The sequence below is a fragment of the Schistosoma mansoni genome, chromosome 1 (assembly GCF_000237925.1).
Source record: "Schistosoma mansoni strain Puerto Rico chromosome 1, complete genome".
Taxonomy (NCBI): domain Eukaryota; kingdom Metazoa; phylum Platyhelminthes; class Trematoda; order Strigeidida; family Schistosomatidae; genus Schistosoma; species Schistosoma mansoni.
The window spans coordinates 13,667,103-13,679,807 of NC_031495.1; the positions used below are offsets into that span (position 1 = coordinate 13,667,103).

At 33.0% G+C, this 12,705-nt stretch overlaps 1 protein-coding gene and 1 non-coding gene across 2 annotated transcripts in view; both read right to left on the reverse strand.

Annotated features, from left to right (window-relative positions):
• The window catches only part of Smp_141390 (putative innexin), a gene marked incomplete at its 3' end in the record, with an annotated part of 31,370 nt that overhangs the window by 14,045 nt on the left and 4,620 nt on the right, over positions 1 to 12,705 (reverse strand). The window lies entirely within an intron of this gene.
• Positions 5,586 to 5,658, reverse strand: Smp_tRNA_00150_Pseudo_TTG.1.1. The gene has a single exon. It is a non-coding gene (tRNA).

The following is a 12,705-nucleotide window of genomic DNA, read 5'->3' on the forward strand; positions in this document are numbered from 1 at the left end:
TTATCGTGGTCTACACAAACTTCATGATTAAACCGCTCAATTAATAAGAACACGTTGAGAACGTTTGTTCACTATCAGAGATGGATAGTGGCTAGCAGTGGAATCCAGAACGCACGTTTCGTCCTATTTGGTACTCGTCAGCTGGATGTACCTGCATCTCAGAGTTGATGTTCACTCTGGGACTCGAACCCAGTACCATTCACTTCAACTGGCCAGTTGCAGTCCTAACACATAGATGGGAAGATTCAAACAAACAATACTAAATGAATTTAATTGACATATTAGTTTGTAATGTGTATTTTGAATAATTGCACAATAGGACTCTAGTATATGTTCTACTCCTTATCTAATAATTCACGTTCGTAATACCAATGTAAATGGGAATGGGAATGTGTTATAACATCATAAAAATTAAACATGACCTACCGAAATTTCAAAACATTTCTTACTATGTTTAAACAAACCTTAGTAATAATAATAACATAGTGAACAAACTCACTTCGTATTACTTGTTTGGATTCCACTGGATTCCACTGCTAGCCACTATCCATCTCTGATAGTGAACAAACGTTCTCAACGTGTTCTTATTAATTGAGCGGTTTAATCATGAAGTTTGTGTAGACCACGATAAATTTATGATTAAATTACACAATTCATTGAAAACAAAGATGTAAGTAAGTTTATCTACTTGGACTTTAGTTAAAAATTGTCAACATACCTAATTTTGAATGGTAAAATTCGAGAATTAATTGACTGGCAAAAATCTGAACACAGAAGGTAGATACTACTGATGTCCATAAATGTTCACACTGGTATTTTAATTATGGATCAATAATTACATGCTCACTAGATAGGTTTACCGTAGATTCTGAAAAGAGGCCTATGAATTTAATCATATCAACCATGAAACAGATATTATCGATAACAACGAAAGGGAATCGCACTACTTAAAAAAATTGATTTAATTTATAAAAAAAACTACTGGATTTTAACGTGATAGTTTAAAACTACCGTGTTCATCACAAATCTAAAGGTGCTGAGTTTGATTTTTTGTTTAGGTATGATTATGTAATTTTGGAGAGAGATTAACTAAAACCAGCGATTGAAATCTTGTGATCAACTCATTGTGTTAAAGGGACTCAATTAGTTCCTGAAGCATAACGCATTCACAGAAAAGAAAAAACTTCTTTCATATAATTGTGTTTTAATATAGTGAGAATTTTCCAGTGATTAAAACCAAATCGTTAAATTATGCTACCCGATTTTTACTAGTTCTCTAAATCATATTTTTATTACTACAGGATGTTGCAGGGATTACTGAATTTGAAATATTACGTTGGGAACCGAAATTGGTTAGACAACCATCGAAAGTCAGGAAGTAATAAATATCTCATTGTGAAAATTAGAACAACACATGTAAGCGAACAAGAACAATTGTTTTCAATTAGATCGTCATCAGGCTTTACTCTAATATACATGAATATTTATATGAAAATGTTAGACCAATCAAGGCTATTTGAGTCAATAATCACAATGAAATAGAATACGTAACCAAGCCTAATAGTTGAAAGTACAAGTTGATAGTGGGAAGACAGGTGTACTGATAGTAGTAAGAATATTAAATTACGATAACAAAAGTCTTATCAATAGTTAAACATAAGTAATAAGAGGTCAAACGTGGGTAAATAGACTAGAATAGTAATCATAAAACATTAAAATCATTACGTAATAAGAAGTATGTAAATAAATACTACTAGGCAACTAAACCAACGAATGAGTGAACATCTACCAGCATGGTTTGGAAAGGGCCAAATAAAAACAATACGCAGTTCTATCTTGGCACATCTAATTGATAGTGGTCATATTGCTAATAAATTGAAATCATTTCAAGTGATCTATCGTATACCTCCATCATTTCCCAACGGAGTTCGCTCCCGTCTACTTCATATAGCAGAAGCCATAGGAATTCGTACATTCCATCCTAATTTATGTGTACAGAAGAAATTCGTAACCCCCCTATCCCTTCCATGGCCGGACATAACTTAATAAATGACATTATTATTATTAAATTCAACTTAGTATTGTTTGTTTGAATCTTCCCATCGATTTTTGTTAGGACTGCAACTGGTCAGTCTCTAATTGGCATATGTGCATACTGTGCGTATTGCCTCGATATACCTTAATTCACAAGCATGGTTAGCAGAGATGGATAGTGACTAGCAGTGGAATCCAGGACGCGCGTTTCGTCCTATTTGGTACTCGTCAGCTGGATGTACCTGCATCTCAGAGTTGATGTTCACTCTGGGACTCGAACCCAGTACCCTCGCTTCAAACGCCATCGTGTTATCCACTCGGCCACTGAGTCCTGATAGCCACTTGCTTGGGAAGATTCAAACAAACAATACTAAGTTGAATTTAATAATAATAATGTCATTTATTAAGTTATGTCCGGCCATGGAAGGGATAGGGGGGTTACGAATTTCTTCTGTACACATAAATTAGGATGGAATGTACGAATTCCTATGGCTTCTGCTATATGAAGTAGACGGGAGCGAACTCCGTTGGGAAATGATGGAGGTATACGATAGATCACTTGAAATGATTTCAATTTATTAGCAATATGACCACTATCAATTAGATGTGCCAAGATAGAACTGCGTATTGTTTTTATTTGGCCCTTTCCAAACCATGCTGGTAGATGTTCACTCATTCGTTGGTTTAGTTGCCTAGTAGTATTTATTTACATACTTCTTATTACGTAATGATTTTAATGTTTTATGATTACTATTCTAGTCTATTTACCCACGTTTGACCTCTTATTACTTATGTTTAACTATTGATAAGACTTTTGTTATCGTAATTTAATATTCTTACTACTATCAGTACACCTGTCTTCCCACTATCAACTTGTACTTTCAACTATTAGGCTTGGTTACGTATTCTATTTCATTGTGATTATTGACTCAAATAGCCTTGATTGGTCTAACATTTTCATATAAATATTCATGTATATTAGAGTAAAGCCTGATGACGATCTAATTGAAAACAATTGTTCTTGTTCGCTTACATGTGTTGTTCTAATAAATATCTGTCATATCTTAGCATAAAAATTCCAGGTAGCACGAAACTATGAGCTTATGAAGGATCGGATCAAGAACCTTCAGTCCTTGTGGCTGTCTGTCTGATTGTTTGACTTTCAAAGTTACATTTTTCAAATTATATTCTTAAACTCAATGGATTCTTTCCTGAAAATCATGGTTATATAGAATCCTAAAATATAATTTATCCAAAAAGAATGTGATTCTCATATCAACACACATTAGATGAAAAAAGATGGAATTTAATAAATTATTCAAATCACTTAGTATTTAACTGTTCATTTCAATAACAAATCAATCGGAATGCCAACAAACAAGGTGAGCATAAAAAGATGATTTCATAATAAGAAAGTGATTTGTTTAATTTCAATCAAATTGTCAAATGATGTTGATATGTAATCTACATACATTATGATCGGTACCTAAAAGGTGAATTTAAAATAATTTCCAAGTAGCGATAGAATAAATTACTTGAATATGCATCACATGCAGTCGACTTATAATTTACTAGTTGATTTAATGTTACTTTTCACAAATCACCTACTCAACTAAATCATTCCAATCAAACAATAGTATTTTCAAATGAATTGCAAATATACCACTTTAAAAAGTGAAAAGTATGTAAGATTTAATTGGGAAGCTGAATATTTAGAAAGTCTTTCGAGAAAATTGACAATCGTGTATCCACTAAAGAGAGATAATTTCATTAGGGAACCTTCTAGTAACGTACATCAGTAATGGCGATGGTGTCATTGGTAACAATGAACCTGTGTCCTGACTAAATTTAGTGGTCTGATCTTTCTATGTGACACAATAGCCACACCGTCAAATCCACTTTTTCTCCAATCCCCTTGAAAATATGCCATTTGTGTATTAGCTGCACGTTATCACAATATATTGCATCACTAGTGCTTCTTAGAAACATCTCAACGCTTACAAATAGATAAGAAACAAAATGATGAATTAAATTATTGGTTACTTACAGAACTATCGAGATTAGTCTTGAACAATGTTGTGTTAACCTCCACAACTGTGATACTTGATTATTCAAGTTTGAACCTCACTAAGGGTTAGTTAGTTTTCTCAAGTTTGCAGATGCATCTTCTTGACAAGTTTCAACTAGCATGAAATTAAAATCCAGGACTTACTAATGATCGTTTACAACTCAGTAACATCTTTATAATGCATAACTATCGAATTAAGTACAAAAACCATTGAGGTTGAAACCAAATTAAGACCAATAAAATTTACACTGCTGATGTGATTGTTGTCTTATAATGCAACCTGGACGATATCATTCGTTAAACGGGTCATAACTTCATTACATAAAATGGTCTTACTCGATGTATCATTAAAAATCAGAGAGAGCTGTTCAGTGCACTAATGACTTATTTCTGGACGATCCTGTAGTTCTTAAGAGAAGCCATGTCTGGTAGAGTTAGAACATGTTGTGAGTAAATCAGCTGGAACCAAAGGTTATTGGTGATAAGTTTGAAGATAGAATTGTAACAATGAACGCAGCTATGACAGTTCTAATAGTTAAACATACATTGAGAGACTTCAACATCCTGGATTCAACCCATGTTGGTTTAGTAGTTACGCAGTTTTGTGAAATCCCATACCACAACAAAACATGCTCAGTAACCCCCTTTTTTCAGTGGTATCTCAAATGAGACCATTAAGTGACAGATACATCCTACTAATTAAAACAGCCTTTATAAAACTCCCTCACATAAACACTATTTTATTCACTATGTACTGAATTATTCAAATAAATCAAAACAACATTGTCATATCTCTACATTATCTTAAATTCAGATCAATTCATAGAGTGTGCTACACAAAAACAATATTGATTTATGATTCCATTGAAATTTTACACTTTCCATCATCAAAAAAGTCTTGTCTTTTATTTTATCAGAAAAATAAAAACAACATAAAAATGACTCTTTCTAATAGTCGACCAACTTTTTACTAAATTCATTTTTTTTATGATTTATGATAGTAAAACTACATTGAAACATGTTTATTCACTCCTAAGTCTATCAATAACAGAGTCGATAGAATTAGACTGGTTTTCTTTTTCTCAATTTGACTCCATAACATACAATCATTTTAATCTAGAGAACTCTATATTCCTCAAAATCAATTTATTGGTTATAATGATTCTGATGTAATAAGTCAATTATTCCTTACTTTCAAATAATGTTTATCGTGAACTGAGAGCACTTGTTTCAGCTCTGTTGAAGACTTCTCCGTGGTGAATAAACCACAACTCTAAATAGGATTGTATACACTTAGAACACTTCAGGGTTTCTTTTTGAAATAGACTAACTTTCAACCATTTAGTTGGAATACAATGATTGTTTGACGATAAATAAAAACCGTCTAAGCAGAGATGGATAGTGGCTAGCAGTGGAATCCAGGACGCGCGTTTCGTCCTATTTGGGACTCGTCAGCTGGATGTACCTGCATCTCAGAGTTGATGTTCACTCTGGGACTCGAACCCAGTACCCTCGCTTCAAACGCCATCGCGTTATCCACTCGGCCACTATCCATCTCTGCTTACCATGCTTGTGAATTAAGGTATATCGAGGCAATACGCACAGTATGCACATATGCCAATTAGAGACTGACCAGTTGCAGTCCTAAACACATCGATGGGAGGAAAAACCGTCTAAGTTAGTGAAATTCATTTCACATTGTAATGATATCAATGAATTTGTATGTATTGATACATTGCCTACAATGTGTAGTAAGACCAGTAACCATTAAAAATTTCCGTCCAATTTTTTTTTCTCTTCGATACCTTTCGTCGATTATGTAGTTACAATATTAATAATCATTTTGTCTCGGTGATCATATCGTACAAACAATTAGATAAACAGAATGTGAAGGATTACTGTCAAGTGTCTGTCACGTACTTTGGTATGTATATTTATATTCATGATTTTTTAATATTGTAGTCAATTAGTTAATCAGTTACACGAGTAAATTTTTTATTTAGTTTCAAATCAACCACACCAGTTAGTTAATCAAATCAACATATGTGTCATCATAACAGCTATTAATGCAATTTTTCAGTCATAACTTCCTACCAAGTTGCAATGTGGCTACTAATTTAGTTGACTCAACATCGTATGCAATAGGCTGAAGTCCTAAATGGTTTGGATGTAGTCAGGAGGAAAATAAGAATCTAGTTTTGATGCTAGTGACCAATCAATAGAAACATCTCAGTCAGTTGTGACCGAAGTAGCTCATTGAGAAATTCAAAGACCATGAAGCAGAAGGATTCGGGGTTGAATCCTCTGGAGAGCACCAGTTCCCTGAAGATTACAGATACACTTGCTGACGAGGGAAAACTAGCACGAAGCTTAGATCAAGGAACTCTTTGTGACTACCTTCATTCACCCAATCTATGTGTGACTTAAGAATTTATTTTCCAAGTTTTCGCTTAATCCAATGACAACAAAACCTGAATTCGTCACAAGATAGTGAAGTAATAATTGATTAAAGAAGTTTTTCCCTCAGATCTTATTGTCTATTCCTGTGATTGATTTCAAGCGCTTTGTCAAATGAAGCTTTGGATGATTAACACCTGTTGTTTAAACTTATTTTCTCTGTTTGTTAGTATATTTTAATCCCTAATATTCCACTGGTGAAAAGATGTTGCAGCAAGGATCAATTATGAAACAAACAAGTAACTAGTTAGCTACCGAATAGTAGATAACGTCATTTTACCATGGTTCTTATGGCTGATCGATTTCAATCAGTTTAATCTAAATGGGTTCTTCATCCCAGGCGAACCAGCATAGCTTAGACTATGTTAAGGAGCTTCAGGCGATCGGAATAAACCCCAAGGATTTGAGATTTATACTGGTTGGCACTCGTCTGTAGAAAGTATCTGCAACCTTGAAGGGACTTATATTCTCTTTGAGATTGGAACCTGGTTTACCCAGTCTCACACTCGAAGATTTTACCTTAAAACTTAATTCCGACTCATATTATACAGTGTAATTAAACAGCTATATAGTTTAAATCACAAACTGATTTATCAAAACAGACTATGAAATCTTGAGTCATTTCACTCAGAGATCAAGTTAAAACACTTTTCATAACAAAGTACACTTATAATAACATGATAACATACTCATGAATACTTGTAAGTATTAAAACGATCTTCAATTTATACTATCATTCGTTTTATGACAACAAGGGTAATGAAACATGGCCTCGTATCAACTATTTGCTACCAATACATTTCTTTGATAGCAGTGATTATCCTTTTTATAAATAAAATATGATTAAGCATTCATTCTAACCAACTCATATTTCTCATTACATTTCAGTTTTCGCATTGAAAATCCATTCATAACTAAAGTTACATGATCACATGACTGGATCCTTGCCGAATACACAATTTGTGTGAGAATACCAATACTACTTGATCGTATCAAAGTTTAAGTCCAGATCTGCGACTTATTGACTAGAAATCAAAGTATTTTAAACCAACCAGTAATTATGCTCAGGTATGTGATACGATGTCCACAGTGTTGTGACTTTAAGCCCGGCTAATTATCACGTGATTTATTCGCCAATCGAAATGTGACTTATACAGTCTTAGTACTGTGCCAAACCAATGACGTCCAACCGGTATGAGCAGCCTAGAGTCCTTATTGGTCCCTTATTCTGCTAGCCCCTCCAGTTAAGTCCAGAATACCTATGACAGACTCCACTATGCGGATCATTTACCTCAGACATACTTGGTTTATGCACCAGTCAAACAAACCACATCACACCATAAAAATAAGAAATAGCATTTATACAAGATCAAGCCAAAACGTGGCTGTGAATGTGAGAGACTGTAATCAGTAAACTGAGTATAATTTAAGAATAGTAAATCGTATAATAGTAGCCTACAGGTCAAAATAAAGCTTATAATAAAAGGAATATAGATATACATAATCTAGTTACTGAATATATATATATATATATATATTATTATTATTATTATTATTATTATTATTATTATTATTAGTCGATTAATAGTTCTCAAAAGTTACCTGTAATTTAATCGTCACTAGGATATAACACATAGATTATTCCTAACAGTTAAGTCTTAATTGATTGAGTAATGGATGACCTCCAATCCCCCATGAATATTTGATTATAGTTGTGTGTTTTTCATATGGTGTGTATAAGCAGATTACTTTATGACACAAAAAATCCATTCTTTGTCCTTGATTTAAAACCATTTAGGAGCATTAAGTTAATAATACGGTCTCGTAAACAGCCATCATTTGAGCACATCATATTATTGCGTTCATCTATCAATTAGCATTCTACTAACTGATTTTAAAAATTAAATGTTTGCTCATCAGATAATTCGACAACCTCTTCTATAACAACATCACATAATTCAATTTGACTATTACCCATAACTAAGCCTGTACTTTGTTTATCATGACCAATTACAAACGTTAATCATTTATTCAAAGAGAGAAAAATTTGCACATATATTCATTACTAATAAAAAATAGTAATAACAATTATGTATACTAATCTCTCGATAAAAGCATAACTGTACCGAAAACCTTGAGCGACTTATCAGTCAGTAAGAAAAGTGTTCAGTTAGGTAACGATTTTCAGTGAAAATTAATAGATTCCAACGGATAAAAAATTTCCAAACGATTAGTTTGCGCTCGCATATTGAATTACGTATTATCATAAAGGAGTTAGGTATAAGGAATTTTGCAGGATTTCTGAGTTAAGGTTAGGAGTATTTGGACTAGGAATGTTACGGTTAAAAGTGTTCGTGTGGGAGAATGCTTACAGACATCTTTAACTATGTCCTGAATCACATCAAGTACTCTCAGGTATATAATGTAACCCAAATCAGGTACTTTTTGTAATTTACTTTACACAAAATGCCACACTTACTATATAACTGTACTAATAATATTTTTATCAATTTTAATGATTCTGGAAACTAGATATAGAAGATATACGATATCTTTCACTGAGTCTTCGATTTAGCGCATAAATCTTAGACGACGTATCTTAGAATGGATTAGTTCATTCAAGGTCATTAGTATAACATAGCATTACCAATTTTTCACTGGACATTTATGTTAATTTCAATGCGTGGGATGACAAGTTCATCGAACATAATCACAGGTATTATTTTACATTTTAACTTTGTTTTGTAAACTAATCCAGATTTGATATTCTTAGCCTTTTTTATATTTTAATGTTGAATTCTTTGTTTGAGTATTCCGGATTGAATTAATTAATGTATAAGTACAATTTATATATATATATATATATACAAATAAATGTACATTGTACACCTCGTTTGAAATTTATTTAAATAGAGTAGGTGTGGTAAATATGGTCTAGATAACTGACTTATCACAATCGGATTAATGCGGACTACAATTTGAACATTATTAATAGAATCAATATGTAAAATAACATATTGTTTAGTGTATTCTTTGCATGTATACACACATGAAAGATAATGGTTGTTCCTTATTATCTGGCAACTAAGACAACATAAAAATTTAACCAATATGTATTTCATAGAAACATTTTTGTTATCATAAGCATAGTGGTAGGATCAAAATATACATCATAGTTTTATGGTAAGGTGGGAGAAGGGAGTTGATGACTAAAGCGCCCGTCTTCAGTTCAAATTTGCTTTAAGTTTAAATTCTATTCGTCAGTTGTTTTAGCTGCTGAGTATTGTTAGAGTTTAATAGTTTTAAGAAGTTTATCGTTCTTTCGAGGCTTATTATTAGTTTTCTTATTTTAATGTTTTTGAAATATATTGCTACACAAGCTCAATAATTTTAGTGTCCTTCTGATTCCTTCTCATAGCCATAAAGAACTCATCGTTGTCTACAATATATATTCATAAAATCGCTGAAGAGTTACAGAGATAAAATTAAAAGTGAACCACAGCTGTCACATTATATCGATATGAAGTTATACGTTAAAAACATTATCGATTTTAGCATTTCCTACTTCAACAACTCGTCTATTATCATTTAGTGAACCACTAAGGTTAATGAATTTTTCGCAAGTTCACTATAAACAAATTGCTCTGAGCACTACTGAAAGGTATTTCTATTGGGAATTCAATGTGATGAAAGATAAAAGTCATTCATTTTTAAATTTGCCGATTCTGTGTCTCATATCTGCCTCTACGTTTTTACCACCTCTAGGTGTTCTACGTCCGTTTCTCCACATACAAATTTAATATACGGTTTCCAATCTATATGGAAATGAGAATCTCTCACTGCATAATGGCAGTACGTAGCTCTTCATAAAGTTATAATGACGTTCTTTAACGCTTCAAGTGATTGGAACGCTACGATATACAATACATTCAAAAATACGTTATCCGTTTCTGTGACAACGTGAGAAACAACAGAGCTTGTACTTTGTACGTCATTATCGTCCATAATGTGAAGAAAATGTGCTTTGTCGACAAGTACTGTTATTTTATACCAATTTTAAGAAATAAATAACCAATCATAACGAATTTAAAACTGGCCATTTAATTGGACGAAACGGAATGAAAGAAAACTGGAAAATGGGATGAAAATTTTTTTCAAAAGGGATGAGAAAGAATTTATTTTAAAAAATACAAAAATGGTCGTCAGTTTAATAATATTCTATACTTGAGTTACTGGGATCACGAACCTACATAAGTTAGGCAGTCACTGAAAGCCTAAAATCACTGATCAGCCGTTTTTGCCTAGTTTAGGACTCCTTAGGAGTGCACATCCACAAATCCACCACTGAACATCTTACTCAGGACCTGAGGTCTCACGAGTGGATGCTTAACTTCTCGACTATTCAGCCGAAACCCAGTGGTTTATCTTCATAACCCAAATCAATTCACGACATTGAGACCATCTTTCTTTTTTTGTGGCTGTCTTAAATAACACCCGACAAGGCTGAACTCCACTTATCACTGCTTCTGACTAGAACTCAGAAAATTTCCTCTGAAAGCTAGTCACTATTTAGTTTAGCTAAAATCAAGCACTAAATACATCGAAGATATTAACTGTAAGAATTGTATTTTAATGATCTCAGCTATTTAAACTTGAATAATCTCAAATTTTCCTCCGGCAAACTGATTTGAATCTCGTTAGGGGAAATATAATCGAAATCAACACTATCAAACAGTTTATGCATACTAATTTGGAGATTATTGGATGTTAAGCACAGTGATATAAAAAAGATAGCATACTTAAAGCTTATTCATTTTGTTTACACGAAGTTGAAGGGAGTTTAATGTGAAAATTGCTTGTCATGTAAAGAATGTATGTGTGTGTATGTACCTCCATGCTATTGTTGGTAGAAAACAGTGAGTAAATAATGTTTTCGCTCATGTTCAAGGTCAGGTGACGGTTTACATCTACCATTTTAACAATTAAATAACATAGTTCCATTTCAAATTCGTTAAACTGTAATGTGAGGTAGCTAAGTTTACAAGAATACATGTACCCTTTACAAAACTAACCTTCATAACTTCTAGTCGGTTGCCAACAAAAATCAGTTTATGTTGTTATTGATAGTTTATTGCATTTAAGGAAAAAATTTGGAACTTCAGCCTAATTAACTAGATTTATGATACCAGGTAAATGATTATACCTACAGATCACTGAATAGTTGCGAATTTGCTTTATTCCACAAACTGACGAAAATGGGGAATATGAATTCCCAGATTCTAACTTAATGATGCTAAATTAACCTGGTCATTGTGAAAACTAAAGAATGCCACCAACTCTAAGAACTATATAATATGAAATCGTTTGCCTCTCAGTAGCAGACTAATATATACAACATTATCATTTAGTGGCATTTCATTAAACAGTAGTTATCCAGCTTCAGATAATTTAATTTACATTCATCAAGCAGTTAGTGTAATTTTGAAAACCATATTTTTATCCAGATGTACAACACAGAATTATGGACCCCGTTGGGGTAGGATCTCTTTCTGTTCTCAAGTCCCAACAAGCACGAAAGATTACTCTAAGACAACAATCACCAAAAGGTGAAAAACCAGGAACTTTCTTTTAGCACACAGTTTATTAAATTGTGTAAGTAAATTTTCTTGACCGGCAGTCAGTAGTACTGTAATAACTACTCAGTTTATTTTGCTTATAAGTTATGGTTTTGTTTAATAGACACAACGGATAAATTCCGATCAATAGATTTTCCATCTCAACGGTATAAAGAATCACTACTGCCCGACTTCATATTTACATGGAAGTAAAATACTATAGCCACCAGAAATGTCCTATATCTATCGATCTGCAAGAGTAACAAAGTTATTTCATTGAGTGATGCTAGATTTCGCGTGTTAAAATATTTTCGTGTTAGTGATGCTACTTACACTGAACACCAAACCAAAGATCTCTCGTCTTTTGACTAACATCCAAAATATGTCAAGTCAGAAGAGTCGTGTTTCAAAGATTCCATACGTTATCTACGACGTTATTGTGGTGTGAAAGAGTTAGACGGATCTCTTACATAAGTTTGGTTTCAGTCACTGTTGGATATGTCGTGCATACCTAATGCTTTGAGTTGATTA